This window comes from Acomys minous (genome assembly GCF_964271855.1).
Source record: "Acomys minous genome assembly, chromosome: 8".
In the NCBI taxonomy this organism is placed as follows: Eukaryota; Metazoa; Chordata; class Mammalia; order Rodentia; family Muridae; genus Acomys; species Acomys minous.
The window spans coordinates 99,720,666-99,743,693 of record NC_140489.1 but is presented as its reverse complement, the minus strand read 5'-3'; the positions used below and the strand labels follow the sequence as shown (position 1 = coordinate 99,743,693).

At 46.5% G+C, this 23,028-nt stretch overlaps 1 protein-coding gene across 1 annotated transcript in view; it reads right to left on the bottom strand.

Moving 5' to 3' along the window:
* Positions 1 to 23,028, bottom strand: part of KLHL29 (kelch like family member 29) — a 294,574-nt gene that overhangs the window by 211,274 nt on the left and 60,272 nt on the right. Inside the window, exon 2 of the mRNA XM_084791398.1 lies at positions 378 to 485. The gene's annotated coding sequence lies outside the window, so the exon portion shown is untranslated. The remainder of the gene's footprint in view (positions 1 to 377; positions 486 to 23,028) is intronic.

Genomic DNA, 23,028 nt, shown 5'->3' with positions numbered 1-23,028 from the left:
AGTGCTGGAATTACAGATGTGTGCCACTATGCCTGGCAAAACACAGTATTTTATGATAATTAATGATACATTTCAATAACTAAAAAGCTGAATTATACCATTTGAATTTTTTAAACCTACAAAAAGAACAACAGTTTTGAAGTACTTGATGTAGCTGCTGAACTCCCCACAGACACTTGAGATCTGACTGGGGCCAAGAAGGCTCAGAGAGCCCTGGGCATCCTTGGTTCACATGGCTGTGGTAATACTCTCATCAACCATCAAGTAAGGGACCAGATCTATCTCCCTCTCCCCTAGCCCTTCAGAATGAGAGAAGACAGCCAGCTTTGTCCAGGTGGATGGCTTCCTCATTCCAGGTTTGTTAAGCAGGGACCTACCTTGCGCCGTCCGTCTCTGGTGAGCTCAGGATTCGTCCCCAGGATGCAAAACCTCCGATGACCACCAGCACTTAGCAATGCATGAGCATAACGGGGAAGCCAGCCAGTCTGGAGAGAGAAAGGGGGAAAGAACAGGGTTGGGGTGGGGAACGGCCATCATTTTATATATTCTGAGTCCCAGTATCTTAGATGGCCCCACCCTTAATGGACGTTGTCCCTACCTCAGGTTTTCCCCTGATGCTGACCCTCCTCCTGTGGACTCTCTCAAACGAGGGTACCTCACCCTATCATAACACACCAGGATGACGGGGTACAGTGAACAATACCTCGTCATCTTGCCCATCTTCCAAACAGGCTAGCCCTAATCCCCACTCCTGAGCCATTGCCACGGAACACGACTAAGAATGATGGCGGTGTTGCCCACCTAATCCACGCAAAGCAGTTCAAGGTGGAAAAACCCCAAGGAACTTGGTCTTTAATGCTGAAAAGGCCATAAACTCCAGAATTACAATAACAAATCATTACTTTTTTTTTTTTTAGACAATGGGGAAGAAGACCTTGAGGAGGCAAAGAATGAAATCCTTGGAGAGAAATGTTTTAAATATAGATTTAATACCTACTAGGAAGAGGCTATCTGTTATGGCAAGGCAGGGTGATTCCTTGTTCATGCTTTCAAACGTAATATATGCGAAAGCCATTGCCATGATGGGAAATGGCACCCTCCCTGCAAAAGCATGGGACTGTCATTACCTGGAATCAATATATTTTTTTAATGGAATATATCATTAGCAATTGATTTTCTTTTTCCCCCTTAGCACTCCAGGGCCCTGGATAGCAGGAGAAAGCTTTAATGTGTTATGAAGGATTTGGACAGGTAAATAAGTTATTGTAAACGAATCCCACCTCATGGCCAGCTTCTGACGACACGACAGGTCATTTGCTGATCCTCTCTCTACCTAAGCTTTTTCAGCTGCCTCTGACAGGGACACCCGTGAGCCATATCAAATAGCCATTTGAAAGCTGAAGGTGGCAGAAATATTACTTTTCCCAAGGACAGAGTGTTCCCTTTATGATTAAGAAATAACCTCTGTGGGGAGGCAAAGGGAGCCAAGGTCACCATTTAATTTTGATACAGAGCCAAAGTCGTGAATACATTTCCTCCACCAAGCCAGTGTGACGCATGCGGGGACATTGATCACTCCAGCCACAAGGTATTGGCAACAATGGTGATCGGAGGATCAATGAATTTCTGGGAAAGGCCCTCAGCAGATAGGTGTTGGTGGAGAGAAAAGTCTAGAAGATAGCGGTCACACTGATTTTAGGGTCTCAAGAACCTCACTCACTCACTCATTCATTCCCTCATTTATTCATTCATTCTTTTTCATTCATCCAACAACTATCAAGTGTCTATAGCATATTAGGACACGTTCTAGGGAATGGAAATGCATGAATGAACAAAACAAAACAAAACAAAACAAAACAAACATCACCACCCTTACGGAGTTCACGGTTTAGTGGGTAGAAACAAACAAGAAACAATGAACTTAAAAGGTGAAAACTGTATTAGAAGAAGGTGAGACTTGTATGTAGGGATGGACTAGAACAGGTTGTGAGGATGCTATCTGGGGACTGCTGTACAACTCCAATAGTGTGAGGTCAGGATCATAGGGGATGACATTTATGTACATATTGGGAGGGAATGGGGGATGGGTCCCATAGGAGTTTAGCACAGAGGGAAGAGGCAGTGCAAAGGACTCTGGGAATTGGGACATCATTCTAAGATCAATGAGAAAGTCTTGGGGGGGGGGGACCTGGGACATTGCAGAAGAAGATGAAACTCAACTGCTGGGTACTCTGGTTGTGGCGGGTACTGTAGGCCACTGTACAGGCTAGTAACTAAAAGCATGAGGATCCTGGCTACCGGACATCGGAGAAGAATCTCTTAGAAATCCAAGTCAGGTTACCTGCTTCTCTTCTCCTCAATCCAGGTAGTTCATATCCCTCCAGGCAGATGATACCCATGCTCCAGGCTGTACCAGAATGAATATGGCACAGGCTAGACAGGAAGCTAAAACGAGCAATGGTGGGGAGGCAGAACAGAGCCGTCTATGACTTACAACAATGGCCTTGTGTCCCTCCTCTTAATCTGTTAGGTCTCATTTGTAGAGGGGACCATGTAAGAGTCCTGCATGGAATAAGCCACATGCAAAGCCAGGCTGTTTCCTGATATGAAATGACCCATTTGCTAGCGTGCTGGAACCGTTCTGTTCATCCAGGCCAGCTCCTTACCCCACCACCTGCTCTGTATCTGATCTCTAGGGGGCATCGCTTTGGTCCTGATAGCCGTTGACTTCTGGCTAGGTTCAACCTACATGGGCATCAGTAGGAGACCAGGTATGGACTGGCCTTGGCCCTGTTGTGTCTTCAGGTGCTAGCTGTGCTCCTCAGATGGAGGTGGTAGCGCTACGTGAGGGAGAGGGCACCCCCCCTCCTCAATAGGTTCCAGTATTAGCTGCCTCCTCTGCATCCTGAAGCTTATAGGCAGTAAGTATCACTATTATTAGTAGTAGTAGTAGTAATAATTAGTATTATTAGTACTGGACTATTATACTGTTGTGGTACCTTTATACTGTACCTACACTCCTGTGACTTGTTCTTTTATTTGAGTCCCCTCAATGGATACATTTGAGCCTATTGGTTACTTTTGGAGAGGATTGATCATAGGATTTTACAACAGTAATTTGTATGTAGCCACATGGTTTTGTGATGCCAGGTGAGTTACTAGTTTTCCTAAGAGCCTGTTTCTTATTTCTCAAACTAGAGAAGGGGTTTATGAGCGCTCCCTCCTCTCATCAGCATCATCCTCTCTTCAGCATCACTTAACTCGAGGGCACCACCAGTCACCCCAGCAACGAGTTCCCATGCCATCATGCTCTAGCCTGTTTCTGCCCTGTGCTCCTCCCTTAAGGGCTGAAAAAACAAAAACAAAACAAAACAAAAACCAACCAACCAACCACCACCACCACCACCACAACAACAAAAAACCCAACCAATCAAACAAACAAAAACCCAACTATTCTTAGCTTATATCCACCCCTAGTCCATGTTTCAGTGGTTTTATTTATCTCGTCATATTTTTCCATTCTCAATGTTTTTCATCCTATCCAACCTCTATTTCTCGCAGTCAGATGTGGCGGCGGGGGGGGGGGGGAGCTGAAAACAGATAGTATCATTACTTGAATCTCAGGTCTGTGGCTGTGCACAATAGATCATGACTCATCGTCTTTTCTTCTAAGATGGTCTACAAATTACACCCACTCACCCATCCACACTCTGCTTTAATGAGCTGCTTGGTGTCAGAAGTAATTTTACGTTATTAGAAACCCAGTTACAATGATCAGAAACCTGTTTCTATGCTCATGAGCCACAACTGATGCCAGAGTGGAGCCATAGCCGAAAGGGTGCAATGGTGGTGCTCATATCTTGGTGCTAACCAGCAATGCCTAATGAGAGGGAAGTCATGGCTGGTATTAGAAATCTAGCCTGCTAAACTGGGCTGGTCAGGTCACGGATCATGGAGGTGAGCCTACTACCGCTCCCTTACTAAATGAGGACAATTCCTAACTGCATTCTAAATATTTATCCTTAGACCCACAGATAAATATAGCCCTCACTCCTCATCAAAGAGACTCCCCATTACAGCAGATGTTAAAAGAAAAAGAACAAGTGTGGGGTGCCCATCCCGACTACAACACAATGCCTGGACCTAAGGTTTGGGGGAGCTTTCCAGAAGAGGAGGCAGAAACATTGCGAGGAATAAGAAGGCTGGTGTGAGGTCTGTCTCCTAGAAATTGCAGGGAAGCTTCAGTCATGACGCCTCAACAACATGGCTGCTTACACAAGACCTGAACAATGACAACACCAACAGACCTGCTAACATGGAAGGGGGAAATCCCACAGGCCGCACTCAGAGACAAAGAGCAGCAGGCAACTAAGGAAGGATGCTGAGAGCAGAAGCAGTCTAGTCCAAGCTCCCTAGTTGGTTTCCCAATACCAAATTGTCAGCCCTGAAATCATACCCATATAAGTAATGCTAAATGAAATGGATCAGGTTGCGTTTATATATTTGGACTGTGTGTGTGTGTGTGTGTGTGTGTGTGTGTGTGTGTGTGTGTGTATTTAAAGAGTCCTTTATTTTGAGAGGGGGTGAGCTAGTACACGAATGTGAGTGGAAGGAGGAAATGGAAGGAGGAAAATTATATGATCAGATTTGAATTAAAAAAGTAAAAATTCAATAAAAATGAATAACCCTTTTTCTAGTAATGTTCCTGTTGTTGTTTTGAGACAGGGTCTCCCTATCCAGTTGTCCTGGAGCTCGCTGTGTAGACCTTGCCAGACTCGAACTCATGGAGATCCTCCTGTCTCTGCTTTCTGAGAGCTGGGCTTAAATGGGTACGCCATCAGGTCTGGCTCTGGCTCTGGTGATAATTCTGATCCCAAGTTAACCCTGTAGGACCTTCAGTTTCCGAAGCTCGTGGCCTGGGAAAGCATCTCAGCATGGAACCCAAGAAGTCTCGGGGAACATGACACCAGCACCTCACCTGGGGACTTGATCTTGCTTATTTCAAGTCAAACTGACCCCTTCTCTTCCATTAATTGAATTAGCAAAGGACAACTTATAATCGTAATAAAAATAACATTAAAAAAAGGACAGAAGATTCTTAAAACAAAACAAAACCAACCAACCAATCAACCAACCAAACAAAAACCCCAATCACACCAGGTTAACGCCACAGCTCAAATGGGGGTATATAGCCTATACCTGCCCAAGGTACTTACCCGATGAGACTGCCTTTGACAAGACAAAGACCATTATGAAGACAAGAACTAGGAATGGGCCCTTTGGGTTAAATGCTGAAAAGATTTCAACATCTAACTCAGAGAGCCATTTCAACTCAAAATCTGTAGGTGATTCCTGACACAAACCAAACTGATAGCCAGGAGAATTATAAACAAAGGCCCTAGGAGTTTTTACGTCTCTATAAAAGACACCTTTTTTTTTCTTTTTTTTGAGAGAAACTGCCCGCAGAGAAGAGAAACCAATTAGGGAGAGTCTCCGGTTTGATACCGGATCAGAAAGTAGCTATGCCTGACTCTTGACCATACAACCCAATTACGGTTCCAGCACTCGGCAGTCCAGCACCCCTCGACTGGCTAGGGAACAGAGATTCCGTCTTTCTTGGAAAGCAAAGGAAAGGAGCTCGAGGCCATATACTGAAAGGAGAGAACTAGCCACAAGCCCACCTCCCGTCAGCCTGGATGCAGGGCTCCCCAGCAGCCTTGGCATCGGGCTCAGACTTCCGCTCCAAACACATCCCGCAGAGGGAACGCTCATTCATAGTTGCTTTCTTTTAAGAAGACAGAAAAACAGACCATCCATTAATAATATCAAGCATGGGCTCACCAAAACCGGCAGGCATCTTGCCAATACAAAACTAAGCATCAGGTTTATCCATTAGGTTCCTCAGAGTTCACTGGGCCGAGGGGTCCAGAAGGCTCTGCTTTTAAAGTGGAGAGTGAAGAGGCAAAGACAGAGCACAGTCTGAAAAGTCCACCCAGCATCACGCAGGCTTTTCCCATTTCCATTAAGGTCCAGAGTTGGCCACTGATGAGATCCATTACTTGTTTTCAGCTGCTAGTGAGGCCCTGCCTGGCAAGCTTTATTGTGGACATAGATTCCTCAAAGCAAGCTTGTGTCTGCTGAGGCCATGCTGCCTGCTTAGAGAAATAACATTTCCACAGTGCTTGAGGTTTGCAAAACCTACCTCAACACACATTCTCTCCTTCACCTTTCCTAACAAGTTGATGAACTGATTGCTTTTATTATCCCCCATTATCCAAACAAGGAAACAGAGGCTCCCCGCAAGTAAGAAGTCACCCCGAGTCACACAGAAAGTCAATGAGCGAGACGAAACTGGGGTGCTTGGCGTTTCTGTATTATTACCTTTGTTCTGGACCTGTCCTGTGCTTGCTGTGCAGTCACCACCCTAAGGTGTTAGGGAGCCATCTCATTGCATCAGTCCCTGGTGAATCCACACCCCACTTCGCAGCGCTCCCAAAAGCCTGGTTGGGTCAGGTGGCCTCGCCCTGCTACATAGTTTCCCCCCCCCACTCCCCGGCCGCACTTGTCAACAGTGAGCCACTCTCTTCAGGTCTTTGCAATCAGTAAGACGATTACCCCAGCACGCGCCACTCAGTCCTTTCGTTATCCTCCTCCATCCCACAAGACCAAAGTTGAGTTAAATGGCATTTAAATTCTTCCTAATAAGAGGAATTACGTTCTGAAGAGTAAGATTTTTGTCAGAGGGAGCTTTGGAGCCACAAACCACTGATGTGTAAGCTTTTTCTTCACCCTCCCTTAACTTCAGGGACCAATTTTCATTCCTCCTGGGGTCTTCCCTCCTTCTCTCCCTCCATCGAGATAACGACGACGACGCGCACGTACCGACTGGTTCACACAAAAAAACGCTATTCCTAGATGCTTATTTCAGGGCATGACTTTCGCCACCTACCTGTCATGAAAGCCCTGACTCCTCTTTCCCTCTCTCTGTGACACACAGAGCACTCACTACTCAGAAGGCTAAGCAGACACATTAGCTACCAGTGGCTTGTGTTACTGATGCTCAAGTTAGGCCATTTCATCTCTCATCTTACTATGCAGATTGACTTGCCTGCTCCCAACCCCGTCGGTGTTGAAACCTGAATGCCCTACGTGACTGTGTATGAAGGTAGGGACTTTACTGCAGTTGTTGTAAGAGTAGACATAAAGGGTAGAGCCCCCACACGGATAGAATGTTTGAGCTGGTACCATCCTAAAGAATGAAGAGTCGTTCGTTCACAGGTCTCCCCACACCTCCCATGAGGTGCTCGAGGCCGGGAGAGCACCATAATAGACGCTGCCTATGAGGGCAGCTCTGGGACTTGCTAGCTTCCAGAACCATGAAGTCATTTTTGAATGGTGAAGCTGCCCAGACTGTGGCATTCTGTGATGTCAGCTTGAGCCAAGTCACACCTGTCCTATGGCAACAGGCTCCAGAGTAGCCTTGTTACTACTACAGGGATTGTGCTAATCCCTGGGGCTGGTCACAGAGCTTCTCAGCCAAGAAGCGTCACTCATAGTCCTGGGAGCCTGGGGAGTCCTGTGGTGAGTAAGGCTCTTCCTAGTGTCCTGATCTCAGACTCCCCGGCTCTAGCCTATAACTCACCATTTATCTGACCCCCAGAGGTTTCCCAGCATACTCTGGGGGCACAGACACTTTGCTGGCAAACAATGGTGACAGTTCCAATATCAGCACGAGGGTCACCCACGAAACCTCCCTAACAAGCCAACGTGGCCTCAATGGGCCCCATTCCTTAGGCTCCTCATTGTCTTGGGGTAAAAGAATGCAGAGAGAAGGAAAGTGAGGTGCGCATGGATTGAATAGATCCTATTATGCTACCACAAGACTGCCAGATATTTGGGGGCAAAGCACTTCAGGAAAGAGTTTACGGATTACGCTTGCCCAAACCATTTGTACTGTTAAACGGAATGCCTTTCCAAAATGAACAGTGGTTGCAGCAAACTCAGCCACCTCACATACCCGCTGTCCCCACCACATGTTTATAAAGGCGTTTCTGTCATTGCAGCCAATCTGGGAGGATCTTTGCACCTCCTAAAGTCTCCACAGTGAGTGGGCCCGTAAAGCACTGACTGCACTTGTCACAGCCTGGCTTGCCCACAGTGGCTTCAAAGATGTGAGCAGAGGGTTACACCTGGCATGTAGTAGATGCTCAGTGAAGCCTATTGAAAGACAGAAAATGCCTCCAAGATGTAACTCATCTTCTACAATTTTCTTTTGAACATCTGGAAGATAGTCACACCATAGTTTTCTGACTGGAATACAAATTAGTTTGTGGGGAAAAAAAAAAAACCAGACATCGCTTCCAGATTCCGCACTTATAAACAGGCCCACATCCTCCCTTTAAATTGCAATAATTCCTTCCCAGATGTTGCTTCTCCTTCAGACCCATAAATTTAAGCTTTTCATGATGACGCCTCACATTTGCCTGGCACTGTGGGCCGTTTGGAGCGTTTCTGCATCTCCTCTGCCTCATTAGACCGCCTCAAGTGCCCTGAGAGGCGGGACAGCGCCAACATCCCTAATTCACGGACAGGCAGGCCAGCTGCTGCTCTACCAAGCAGACCAGGGTGGGTGTGGGCTCCCTTCGTTGCTCGTGTAGGGAGATACATGGCACCCCTTTGTCCAGCCCCGTCCAGGTAGACATGTGTGGTAATCATGCCCGCTCCTGTTCCACACAGCTCTCAGGGATGCTGTCTCTTTAAAGCTCCGACTCAAGTGTGGACAAGTTTCTCCCCTGGATTCCCCATGACAGCTCCTGGGGCCAGGCTGTAACATTTAATCAAGACTTGCTGAGAGTCTTGGGGAATGAAACCAAACAACAGGCCAGGAGGCAGGGGGGAAGCCACGGAAGGAAAGCAACCCACAGGCAGGCAAGCTGGCCTCTGGCTTATTCTCAGGGGGCCATAGGCTCTGGCTAGGCTCAGCTTAGCTTTGCAGGACAGCCCAGGCCTCAGCATTAGGTGCAGCTTAGCAGGAGCCAGGACTCAGCATCAACCCCAAGGGACCTCACACCTAGCTGAGAGCATGATTCCTTTCATCTAAGGCCTGTCTCTTCCTGGGAACATTCACCTAGCTATTTAGGGGAGCCTGCAATCCACACCTCAACTTCTCAGGTGGCCAGTGCATTACAAAGCCCCAGAAGCACATCTGGAGTGAGCACATCTGGGGCTGAGACAGTATCAGAATGAGTAGGGCTAGGAGATCTTCTTACCTGGATCATCCTAGGTTAGCTGCACCTGGTACTGCTCAGCATCCCTCAGCATCCTCTGCTTCCCTGGGCCTTGACTTCTTAAGAGCTTTGAAAAGGAGTGTTAACAGAAAGTCACCTTGCAGGGTACTGCCACGGAGGCTTCAGACTCTGTAGGTTTCTGCCTCCTCAAAGAGATAGAGGCCTGGGCTCTTCTCTAGGTTTAGGGCCTGGAACCTGGCTTATAAGTTGCATGGCATAATTGGAGTTTCATGTCTCAGGTGCACTGGGGCAGGAGATTATCTCTGTACTGTGGGTGGAAGATTTGCCTTCTAAGACAGCTGTTCTCAGCCTGTGGCTTGCGACCCCTTTCGTGGTAGAATGACCCTTTCACTGGGGTTGCCCAAGACCATTGGAAAACACAGATATTTACATTAAGATTCACAACAGTAGCAAAATTATGGTTATGAGATGGCAAGGAGAAATAACTCTATGGTTGGGAGTCACCACGGAATGAGGAACTGTATTAAAAAGGGTTGCAGCACTCGGAAGGTTGAGAGCCCCTGCTCTAAGACACCTGGGTCTGTCTCAGCTCTGCTATCTAGCTGCACGGTGACTCCATATACCCAACTGCCTTTCCCACTCACCTCAGTCTCATCCATCTGAAAGGGGTGATGACACTAAACATCAGGGTTGTTCTGAGAGTTAATTAACATTCAGTTTGGGCCTCTGGCCCCACTCATCCCCTGCAACTGGTAAATCAAAGTCCAGGCCCAGAGTCCAAGCCTTTAAGGCCAGCATCTCAGAATTCCCCTTTTTAGCCTCAAATGGGTCTGAGAGGCATTGCTTTCTAAGCCACTAAAGAGCTATTTCCCTTGAATGGATTTGAGTTTGTTCCTATACTCTCAAAGGAAACAAAATTGTGAAAGAAAGTCTATGGAGATTATGAGATTTTTTTCCCCCAGATATGATGAATTATCCATTCAAAAAAAAAAAAAAAAAAAAAACCACAGACAGGCATGTTTCTCCATACCCAAGCAGAAAGCAGTTATTACCAGGAATTTCTGTAAGTATGCTGTTTTTCTTGGCCAATGTAGAAACTGCCGAGGAAATGAAAATAGAATGAGAAGCTGACTTGGTTTTCCTGATCTCTCCCGACATGTACAGGTAAGTGGCTTGATGTACAGGGTCTTCGGGGCTTTGGGGCTTCGGGGCTTCCCTGAAAACTGTGGGGGCAGGGCTGGGGGTGTAGCTCAGTGCTTAAGTGCTTGATTAACATGCATAATTCCCTGGGGTTGATCTCCAGTACCATACATGTGCACATGCATAGGAAGACCGACACACACACACACACACACACACACACACACACACACACACACACACCACTGTGGCTCACTGATCTATCACACTGCTCTTGTGCAAACTAAAGCAGTGACTATGGAGCCAGGCCAAGTCCAGGACGGTCTGTGGGAATGTATTCAGTCTCAGGACCATAGACTGGCTGGGATGGTGTCCTGATGCAGGCAGGGAGAACCCCTGCAAGGAAGTGTGCACGATAGGCTTAAGGTCACACAACTAGGCAGGAGACGAGCTCGGATGAGAACTCAGGTTTGCTAGCTCCTTGACTCCTGTGTTTTCTTCCACCTTAGGATATTTCCACCCTTGAACTGTCACCGAGAAGCTAGTGGGAAAGTCCCTCAAAAAGGTTAGATAACACCGGAGCCTTCCTGCAGGAAACCCCTTTCTCCAGCTCTCCAGAAAGCATTAAATCAAATCTTCCTTGCTGCATTACTTTTCAAGCTTGATGTTTCTAAATTCAAAGACATCTATAAATAATACATACTCATTTAGATGTACATTTAAAGGATAAAGGAATAACAAAGACACCTGTAGATTCTTATGAACCCAGACAGTCTACTCCCAATGCAGGGCAAGCCGCCAATGGCTAATGAGTGAGTTTCTCTTTGCTCCGCCCCCATCTCACCCCGGCAAGGAGGGGCCCTCCATTCTCTGTCTCTTCCCACGGTCACATTTAGCCATCTGCTTCTTCTTTTTTTTATGTGGGACTGTGTATTTTTTTTCCCTCTTCAGTTTTATATGAAACATTTAGCAATGGAGTAGCAAATAAAAATACTACATATCATCTAGAATTCATATAAAAACGTACTTGGCTTTAACGCATCTAAAGGTTGATAAAATGAAACACATAGATGCTTCTGAAGGGCCTATTTATATTTTATTACACATTACACACATCGAATTCCATTGAGAAAATTTAGAAAGTGATGCTGCTCTCTCTGTCATGAAGAAGCACTGTGGAGATTACCCCACCCAGAGAACATTTTTCCTTCACAGCACTGGGCACTCCTTGAAGTTACCACAATGAACAGAAATGGCTCAAGTAATCCATCAGCACTCCCATTAGTCTTCGGAAGAAAGGGAACATCTCTCCCTCTTAAGAGTGTACTGTTGGCATTACCTGGTGATCACCTTCCATTTCTGGTCTTCATTCCAAATTGATGACCTGGACAGAGCACCCTCACCTCTGAGTCAAACACTCAAGGCAGCTGGAAGCAGGCCCAGCTGGCCTCTGCCCCATTAGTTGACCCACCTCCATCCAATTTGCTGGCCAGACTGACTGTGGTTGGTGGTGAGAGAGCTTTTTTTTTGGGCTAGGCGGGACCGGGAAGGCATGATGCCCATCCACTCTGGGAGGATCAGAGAGTCCGAAGACCAATAGAGAGTTAGCCAGAGGGACAATGTCCCAAAACAAGGATTTGGATTTAAATTCTTTCTTTGGGAGTTAACTCATGAAGCATCATGAGAGAATAGGGATCTGAGAAAGGAAAAGGTAATAGTGAGTATATTAGTAACTGGGTTACCACGTAGGCATCCTGGACTTAGTTCTGCATGAAAGGCTGTGGGGAGCACCCCAGAGCTGTCCACCGAGACCTGAGGAAGCTGGGATAATTCTTCTAACTATTACTAATGCACAATGTCCCACCCTACATCCCCAGCTTGCCCCAAGAGTGGGCTAATCACCGTTATGCAGAGACAGGTAAGAAGCAGGACTTGCTAGCAGGTAACCACTCTCTTGGTTCTAGCGGCTGACTTGGGCTCTCATCGGCATGCATTCGCGGGTAGTGACTACAGCCTCAGTGTCTATTCTCAGACTATTATGTGAGGGTTGGGAGTGCACTGCTTGCCACGGGAGCAGACCTTGAGTATGCCCATCCCTTCAGTGGGAGCCATGTCAAATGTGTTTATAATGGGATCATCTGGTATCTGTCGGCCGAGCAGCAACCATGTATGAAAAATAACATTGAGGAGCAAATTAAGTGGTCTGTCTGCAAGCAGCCTGTTTAGATGAGGAAGGGCTGCTGTTGACAAATCTATTAAAATTAACCATAAATTACCTAAGAGTACATGGATACATGTTCAGAAGGAGGGCATTGATCTTGGGCACTTTACACGCGGCCTGGATTAATTCATCTTGCCGCACTTGAATGGAGTAGTGATGTTTAAGAAAGGAGGTGGGAAAAAATAAATTATGCCTGCTACCTCTCAGACCTGAAGAGACGTTGCGAGTTTTCATGTCTTGAGATGGTGACTTAAAACATCAAGGCTTCTGGCTATTGCCAAGGTCCTCCACAAATAGCGCAGGGGGACATAAGACTCTAGATGGCTCCAGAACAAGAGAAAAAAGAATGGCGAGGTCAGGTGGACTCTCCCGTCAGAACCGGGGAAAGGATGTGAAACGCGAGCTTTATTTGAAGAGTTATCTTAGATGCTCCAGAAGGGCTTTAGGGATGCAAGTGGAAAGGAAGGAGCCAATGGGAATTGCCCTGGCCGAACACGGTGTGGGTAAGAGCGCTAAGGGGAGTACATCTTCCTGTTATCTCATCACAGAGGCCAGGAAGTTGGAACACTTTGTTCAGCTCCCATTTGCCCTTGGCTGAGGGTCACTGGCAGGGAATGAACTCCCTGGCACTCAGGGCCTGCCCCAAGTGGTCAGCAAAGGGTTCAAGGAGTCTGGGGGCAGAGTCTCCAACGAGTGCAAACACGCAGTGCTGGGGCTTCATAACCTCTGATTACTTGGATGAGATTCAATTTGCTCCTTTCAAAAGTTTAACAAAAACAGACTACCCCCAACCCCCCATGTAATCATGGAATAATATCATAATCATTTTGCCTGAAAACTGCATTATTTCGCCCGATGGAAGTGCCGGCTTTGAACCTCTCAGGGCTTCACCCGCTACATTACTTTTCAAAGTCTGAGGTAGCAGGTTCCAATTATCTGAAAAACATTTAAAACAGCAAATGGCACAATACATAGTGTGATCCAGATGGAGAGAATGCACATTTTTTCCAGGACAGGCACCCTGATTAGTGGCTGTGATTGTTAAACACATTTCAGGTAATATAGTGATAATGGACATTAATAGCAGCAATAGTGCTGAAGTGCTGAAATATAATCATTTCTGATTATATTACTATTTCCTTTTGTGGAGCACTGTGCGGATTTCCAAATGACTCTGAGCTCATTAACTGACACAAAAGCCCAGTGGAGGGTCCACAGAAAGGGGTCAGGAGGGCCTCACAGTTCCTGGTGTCTGGAATGGAGTAAAGATCGGCCTGAGTTCTTAGGGGGCCCAGCCCACCCAGTCTGGTCCTCGCAGACCTATTTCACAGGCACCAGTGACCAAGGGGCCAATGAGAAATGCACCAGCGTGCCATATAGTAAGCTAATGTGCTTTATGTGAGAATTCTGCATATTAGCAATTTTGTCTATGTCTATATGCACAGCCATCTTTCTCTCATCCTTTATTATCCCTCAAAAGAGTATGATGCCTTTTATTTAATATAGCCAATTATATCAATTAATGGAATGTATAAGAGTAAAAAGGACCCATTGATTAATTTATTTGACATAAGCCATAGTAGTCTTGGGGTTATGGCCTCACCATATTAGTATAGTTATAAACATTTTTTCTTCTTTCTTTATTAATTATACTATACTGGGTTACATAAGGTCATTTTCATGCAAGTATATAATTTACTTTATATAAAAACTTTTTGGAGATTCATTTAATGTTTATTTATGTGTGTGTGTGTGTGTCTGCAGGGGTGCATCCACATATGTGTGCCACCAGAGACTACAAGAAGGGCGCTGGAGCTGAAAACACAGCGGCACCAGACTTGGGGGCTGGAAACTGAACTCCAATCCTCTGACACAGGAGGAGGCATGCTGAGTCACCTCTCCGCCCCCATAGACAAACCTCTAAAGATCAGGTTAAAAGCAACCCAAGCTGGGGTTAGCTGCTGCAAGAGATCGCAAATCTTCATCTATAAGACACCTCCCAAAACAAACAAACAAACAAACAACAAACAAAATCCAAACCACTTCTGGGACCTGGGACATGTGATTGGAGTTAAAAATTTCAAGGAAAGTCTAAGTAACTCTATGATTCAAAAAGTGCTGCCTCTCTAAGAGTAGTGAAGCTGTGAGAATTGTCGGAGGAAACCAGAAGCTGCCCAGTGCTTAAGAAAATACACAGAACCACACACACAGGAGGGGGCCCTGTGAAGGACAAGTATCACTCATGACTCACAGAACATAAGTGGAAAACTTATGTATCTATAGACTATCAGTTTATATAGTGCGCAACTTTAAACCTATGCCACACAAAGAATTAATTAAATAATACAAATAAACAAAATTTAAAAATTCCATCTACCAAAAAAAAATCCATTTGGGTTACTAAACGTTTTTTGAGACTTTTTTTGGGGGGAGGGGAAGTGGGGGGGAGCTTGGTATAAAATTAATTTTCTTAGTTCTACAGGTGGGTGACTAGCACCCTGGAAAAGTCTGAATTTAATACACAATCAAAGCCACCAGGAACACCACAAGTTCTTAGTATAACGATCCCTTCACTCTGCACATGGGAAAACAGAAACCCAAAGGGTTCTGCTCCCTATTATGAGATCACCACGGGAAGAGGACAAGAGAGCATTGTTTATCAGAGCTCGCTTCGCACATGGACTCGCTGTGATCAAGCTCCTGGCTTTTCTTCATTTCCAGGCAGGGATTATCCTAGGCTGTGGACACACAGGTACTAAGACATTTCAAAGACCGCACCTGCAGGGAGCTCTGTTAGCCACTGATGTGCCCATGTGCCCATACGTTTCCTAGGCCCCATCCGAACCCCACTTTGGGGGTTATACAACGAATTAAGATGCATTTAGTGAACAAGCAAATGTGCCTCGGTACTTCTTTCCTAATGGGAGGCTTAGCCATGGAGTTTTTCGGGTGCGATTATCTCACCCCTGGTTTCCCTGGAAACTTAGGTAAAATTTTATCCCTCTTGGCCCCACCAGTCCCTTCCACCTGCAAGCCTTGGTCTCTCTTTCCCAGTTGGTCCTGGGTGGGGAGAGACTATCATATACAGTCAGGGCCTCCTAAGAGGAAGGGCGGCTTGAAAGTGTGACCTGTACTGGATAGAGATTTGGGAGCCAAAGCCTCCTTTAAATTTCATTGACTATGCCGAGCCACGTTTCTCCAGGAGATGAAGGAGAAGGAATGCACCGGATGATGGGGTGGAGTGGCCTCCCGGAGAAGGCAGAATACGGAGCACTCTGCACAGGGATCATGGGAGGGCACTAGGTTCACACACAGATCAAAGCAGCAGTGACTGTGACTCCCCATGAGCACACTTCCCTGAAGAGCCTATCTGTGACAGGGCCACTGCAGCCAGAGTGCCTAACACTTAAGGGCTCCGTGAGAACTCCCAACCAGGAGGAGTTGAAGCGACTGCCTGAAGGCCATTCCTCAGCAATCTGGAGGCCTAGCATCTTCGGAGCATCCACAGGAATCTCTAGTACATAAGAATTACAAACTGAGGTCTTGTGATGCTCACAACTGGTCCTCGAGTCAAGACCCGAAGGAAGGAGAGGCAGAAAGAAGCACAGGCTAGCTCAGGTTTGTTTATAAACTTCATCTTGAAGTCAAGACTCGGCTCCTTCAGTTACTAGCACACAACACACACACACACACACACACACACACACACACACACACACACACACACAAAATAAAAAAATATTATCAACATGTTTTTAAAACTGCTATTCTTAAGATGTGTATCTGGTTCCTCTTGTGTGGAATCCTAGGCAAAATCCAAACCATCTAGCACAGTTTCTAGGGTTAGCCCCCTACTTTTGCCCTTAGCAGCCATGGTGCTTCTATTATTGTGAATTCTTGGAGGCTCCTGGGCTAGTGTCACTCTGTCACATCACATCTGTGTCCACCCCTTTCCCATCAGCTCCTCGTCTTCAGCTTCTCTACCCATGGTCGAGCGCCTACCCACTAAGCCCCTGTTGGCAACCATACACACACAGTTTGGACTCTTGGTCATGGACGCTCTGATCCTGGAAGGTGGCTATCAGCATTTCTGGCCTTTACCCACTAGGTGCCAGTAGCACTTCCCCTCTGAGTCAGAGAAATCAGAAACATCTGACTTTGCTCAAAGTCCCTAAGGGTGAAGAGGAGGAAGATAAAAAATAAAGCCGTCTTTGTCAGAGAATCAGTGAAGTAAACTAAGCTGCATGCCTTACAAACCTATAGGCTATACCCAATTCATATCTCTGTCCTTGGGGCCTTGTCTCATGGTTGGTATAAAGTAAATGCTCAATAAATGCCTGTCCATAAGGAAAGAAAGGAGTGAACTAAAACTCACAGTAAACATACTCCTCAAAAGTACGATGTAGTCGTCCTGTGCATCTCTTCCACGTCACAGTAAGTTTCTGGCAGTGTTGTCTGGGCTTCCTGTCTGCTTCCTTGCTGAGGTCTGCAGGGGTCTCCATGTTGTTGTTAAGTCAGCGGTCAGTTTCTGCTCTTCAGCTTGTTTGCTATTCCAAGAAGCCTCCATCCGTACTGGTGGCCATTCTTGAAAGCGGAGAGGATAACTGAGGTATGTAGTGACTGGTGATAGCCTGGGCACTGCCTCTGGGGCAAGCCTGGCCAGCGAGAATGGCTCCTGGGAATCCCTAACTCCCTCACCGTCCGCGTTCTCCATCACCTCTGTTGCTTCCTGGCCTATCAGGACGCATCTCCTCTCCAGCTATCAAGCAACAGGGCTCTTCAGGATGCTCTCTTACTCCCTCTCTTCTTTTAAAGCTCCCTTCTCCTCCTCAGGATCTAATCTCTGCTCAGGGATTCAATAACTTCCCTCCATGGATTTGTGACTGACCAAATGAACTATCTCCAGCCCCACCTCCAAGTGCCACAGCCATGCCCCTGACCTGCTTACGTGACACCTCTACTCTTACGTTGTCTCAAAGGTGACTAGAGCCCATCATGGCCCTCTCTGACCCAGGCAACTCAAAACAAAGAAGCAGAGCTGGGCTCAGTCAGTAACGGTGCTTGCTACACAGCAAGAGCACCTGAGTTCTAACCCTCAGTACCCATGTGAAACAAAAAATGTGGAGTGTGACAGTTGGTGCCTTAATCCTAGTGTGTGCTGGAGGAGACAGAGACCGAGGGATCTCTGACACTCAGTGGCCAGCTAGACTAGCTTTATCAGTGACATCCAGGTTCAGTGAGAGACGGTCTCAAAAAATGAGGTGGAAAGTGATAAGAAGACACATCACACACACACACACACACACACACACACACACACACACAGCACACATATATGCACACACATCAACTCATACACATACCACAAAGTGCATGCACGCAAACACACACACACAGCACATATGTGTGCACTACTGAACACACACACTGAACACATACACATGCATATACCACACAGTGCATGTGCACGAGCACACACACACACGTGTGCACGCTTGCACACACACACATGAACACATACACATGATTATACCCCATGGTGCTCAGGCACAAGCACACACGCGCATGTACACACATACATACACACACACACACACACACACACACACACACACATGCACAACAAAAAAGCAGGTTGAAGATGGCTAACTGGATAAAGCCCTTGCACCCATGTATGGATCAAGCAGGTAGGGTGGCCACCTGCAATCCCAGCATCAAAGAGGCAGAAACAGATAATCCCTCGGACAACTGACTATACTAGGCAGGATTGGTGAGCCCTAGGCTCGGTGAAATTAAACCTCTTTGGGGAGCCATAGAACTTGTTTCTGATTATAACTTATGACTGCTTCTGGCCAGTTCCTTCCTTCAAGTCAAGCTCCATGTAGATAATGTCCTCTTTTGTCTGTGTCAGATCAGTTTCTAGCTTAGAGGTCAGTAAACTATCCCAAGGCCTCGGGTAGTGGTGGTGGCAGCAGTGGTGCACCCCTTTAATGCTCTTGGAGGCAGAGGCAGGTGGATCTCTGTGAGTTCAAGGCCAGCCTAGTCTACAAGGTGAGTCCAGGACTGCCAAAGATACACAGAGAAACCCTGTCTCAAAACAAAACAAAACAAAACAAAACAACAACAACAACACCCCCAAAGCTATATTCAGGTACATATGCACTATCTGCCCTGCTTTTAACCTATGAGAAATGAGTAGCTGTGATTGATGTATGGTCCTCTCGGCCTCAAATACTGACTTGCAATAGAAGTCTTCCAACTCTGTTAAAACAGCCCGGAGCAACAGTGCTTAACAGGAAGCAGGCATTCCGTGAGTGCTCGTTAAATGGATGCTTGGAGGAGCAAGCTGGAGATAGAGAGAAGCTTCAAGTAGATCCTTAGTCTGCACTGTAAGAAACATCAGTGTTCCATCTCTCAGGTAATGCTGGCCACCTGCACAGTACTGGAGTCTGGGGGCACAGCCACCAACAGTGCTGTTCAGCCATTTGTTGCTACAGTGAAATTTCCAACCAGTCACGTTGGCCCACTTGCTTCTGGGCCTGAGTGTGGTGAGGCAGAGCTGATGGTGGAGAGCCGGTGGGAGCAAAGCTGATCGCCTTGGGCAGACAGAAAGCTACAGGGAGCCAAAGGGATCCCAGGGAGGACTCTCCAGGGATCAACTTTCCCAGGCTAGCCTCCCACCCTAGAATGCTGCCACCACCAGTTGGTCTTCAACAAAAGGACCCATGGTGAGCAACTTATATTTAAATCATCACCCTGCCCTCACTCTTCCTCAGGAATGGGAACCCTGGGATTTTCTTCATTTTCCCAGCTCACTGGCAGGTTGCTCTTTCAGATCTTCCATTTGACTATGGAGACCTTATCCTTGCTGTTTCAAGTTGGGGAAACTCTTGTTGGAAGAGGCTGGTATGGGACCTTGTCACAATCCTTGTGACAGACCTAAAGGCACACCCAGTTTCGAGAGAAGCAGTGATTCTGGGGGGAAGTCTCAACTCTACAGAAAAAGAGCTCTAAGTGACAAAGAAACCTTCACAGAATCCCTCCAGGTGAAGAGGAACGAACCAAGGGAAAGAAGAGAGAGGAAAGACCTAGCAACCCCCGACCACCTCCCCTTCAGCTCCATATAGGCCCACAGCCCTGCTTCCCACAAGAAAAGATGCACCTAAGCCCCAAAGACCTGGCCATTCCGCATTCATAGCCCACATGGGTTTGGCTTTGGTGACCTCATCTGCTATGGACATACCCTGCAAGTCTAACTCTGTCCTCTTCCAGAGACTGTCACCAGATCCTTCAAGGCTAACCCTGGATACAGATGACATTAGAGGCAGGCAGGTACATAACAGGGGCTTAGGAAATGCCCGGGGAAGGGTTTTTGAGTGTACCCGTCACTGCCGTTCTGCCCTGGACACATGTGATGCCCACGGAAGGCGCACTCTGCCGGTCTCTGCAGTGGCCTTTGCAGATGGAGGGACCTGTGCTTCTCTTCCGCCTTCATCCATTCTAGTTCTTCTCGGACATTTGGAACCAGACGGCGATCACAAGGAAAGGCACATCCACGACCTGCCCTGTGGAGGACTGGCATCTATTGAAGTTACCTCTGAGGTGCCATCCTGAGAAACTTCCAAAGCTGAGAAGTAGCCACCTTGCCTGCATTTTACAGCAGGGGCAGACTCCAACATCTTAACATTCCTAAGTTGTCCAAGAGCCTCATAGCGGTGGCAAAGCTGCATGCGGCGGAAGCCGTTCAGTATGTCAGGAACGGAAAACGCCAACTTGAGCACTAATCGCCAGAAACCTGCCCAACTGGCAGAGGAACGTTTCCGTTCCTCACTCGCGGGTGCTAGACGCACATCACGCAGCTTTGCTAGATAGACAGAGTCTCAGAATTAGTTCTTAGATGTTAAGATCCACCGAGGAGAGAGAGAGAGAAAGAGTCCTCTAGAACAAAGAAAGGCCAGTTCCCTGCCACAAGGTCCCCTGCAACAAAATGCTTCTACTTGCCTCTTCCCAGGTCATTTGCATAGTCCCATGAGCACTCTGCCTGTGGGACCAGGCTGGGCTTCTGTGAAAATGGGTCCTGATTAGCCTGTGGCTGGCACTGCCCCATTGTGCCAAGGGACCTTGCTCTCGGGTCTTCTCTGCCTTGGTTACTACACAGGAAACTGCCAAGTGTGTGTGTGTGTGGGGGGGGGGGGGACTCCTTTAAGATGTGCACACCGGCCTCAAGCATTTGCTACAACTGCCGTGATAAAATACCACAGGCTTGGAAGTTTAAACCACAGAAAGTAGCTTTCTTAGTTGGTGAGTCCAAGATAAGTGTCCTCGGGTTGGCGGTCTCCTGGACTGCCCTCTCCACAGCTTGCAGGTAGCAACCTTCTCCTTGTATCTTCACTCGGTCTTCTGTGGGGCTTCTTTCCATAATGTCCCTAGTCAGATGGATTGAAGTCCTCCCATATGACCTTTTAAACCTTTCTTGCCCCTCCAAGAGCCTTGTGTCCAAATACAGTCACCATCTGAGGTCCAGGGGATCAGGGCTTTGGAGTATGGGTGTGGTGGAGATGACACATCTTGTAAGCATTGTTGAGTCAGAAAAGCCAGGGCATGCTTGTCCACGTCATGGCAGCATCAATAGGCTCAGAAACTCACTTTGACCTACGCTCTTCACTATATAATGGCAAACTTCCTCCCGTCCTCAGGAAGTTCTTCAGCAGAAAGCTGAACTAAATTCTAAGCTTCAAGTATCTTAAATCCATGCATTTCCATTCCTATTTTTTTTCAACTCAGGCCTTCATGAAAACCAGACAAATCAATTTTGATGACAGTACTAATTGTGTTAACATTAACAGTAACCAGCAACCAATACAACTGAGCAAAACCACAGTGTTCAAGTTTGAAAAACATTAGACTCAAAATGAAACTATGAATTACAATACATAGCATTTGGTTGTTGTTGCTGTTGTTGTTTTAAATTGGGGCCTAGAGAGATGGCTTAGTGGTTAAGAAAGTTTGCTGCTCTTGCAGAGGATTGGAGTTTACTTCCCAGGACCCACATTGGGCAGCTCCCACCTGGAACTCCAGCTCCTGGGAACAGTGGTCCATTGACATCTTCTGGGCTGTAGAAGCGCCTGGACTCATGTACACACACACACACACACACACACACACACACACACACACACACACACACACACACACTGAGAGATACAGAGACAGAAACACAAATAAAATAAACATTAAAAATATTTTTCAGTTAATTTTATTAAATGGAGCTTTTATAAATCAGTCTCAAGAGCCCCTGGACCAAGTGATGCAATTTTGTAAGTGAACTACAGCTTTGCTACTGTTTACATAAGAGGTTGAAGTCACCAGCTGGTGCAGGAGGAGCCAGGCTTCAGAAGAAGGCTCATTCAAGGAGTGGGGCGTAGTCTTTAATTCACTACCAATTTATCTCGAAAGGCTACAAGCTCATTGCACAATGTTTCATGCAAGTGAAAAAATAACTATGTCTCCTCACGCCAGCTCCTGTCGCTCTAAGTTGTCAAACTTGTTACAAAGCTTCCTACTTTCTTTAATCAAGAGGCAGTTGGGGGCCAAGTGCCAGGGGTGAGCCCTGTGGTTGTTTGATCAGCACATAACATGATGCTACAGGCCAGATAAGCAAGAGGCACCAAGAAATAGCTGTTATTTTATTTTATTTTTTTAAAGTTATCATAAGAGATATCTGGGTTAGGGAGGGGTTAGAAAAATCACAAGAACAGAGAAACTACATAAATGACAGAGAATCTACGAGTGAGGCCTTTTAGCAGGCATGAGAGACTTCAAATGAAACACTGAAATCATTATTCCATCTTCTGGTATGATTATAGGAAGAATCTGAAAGAGCTGACTAAATAATTGCTTTAAAATGTACAATCTGTATCTTAAAAAAAAAAACCAGATTTTATAAAGAAAGTATATCAAGGTTCCACAAACCATCAAGACTATATATTTTCTAGACATATTTAAACAGACTTTGCCCAGAGGTTTAAGTAAAATCCATTCTACTAAGCATAAAAACGGGATTCTTTTTTTTTAAAAAAAAACAATTGCTGTATGAAATAAAGAATAAACATACCAGCTTAATCTTTTCCTAAGCTTATCCTACAACATAATCCACTGAGTCTCCCTACTTTGGAGACAGGGGAGGGAGGCAGAGCAAGGAGGCTAAAGAGAAAGGCAGGAGCCAGAGCTGTGTGAAGGATCTTGGGGAGCCGACAGAAGTCTCAAAAGGAGAGCTGATTCCATCACATCTGTATTTCCAAAGATGACTCACAGGTTTAAAGCTCCTAGTGAAATGGGAGCCATCCTGAAACAAGTCCAGAACAGTTGAGCATGCAGTGGACTCCTTAAAAGCAGGCCTGGACTCCTAATTCACCCTCT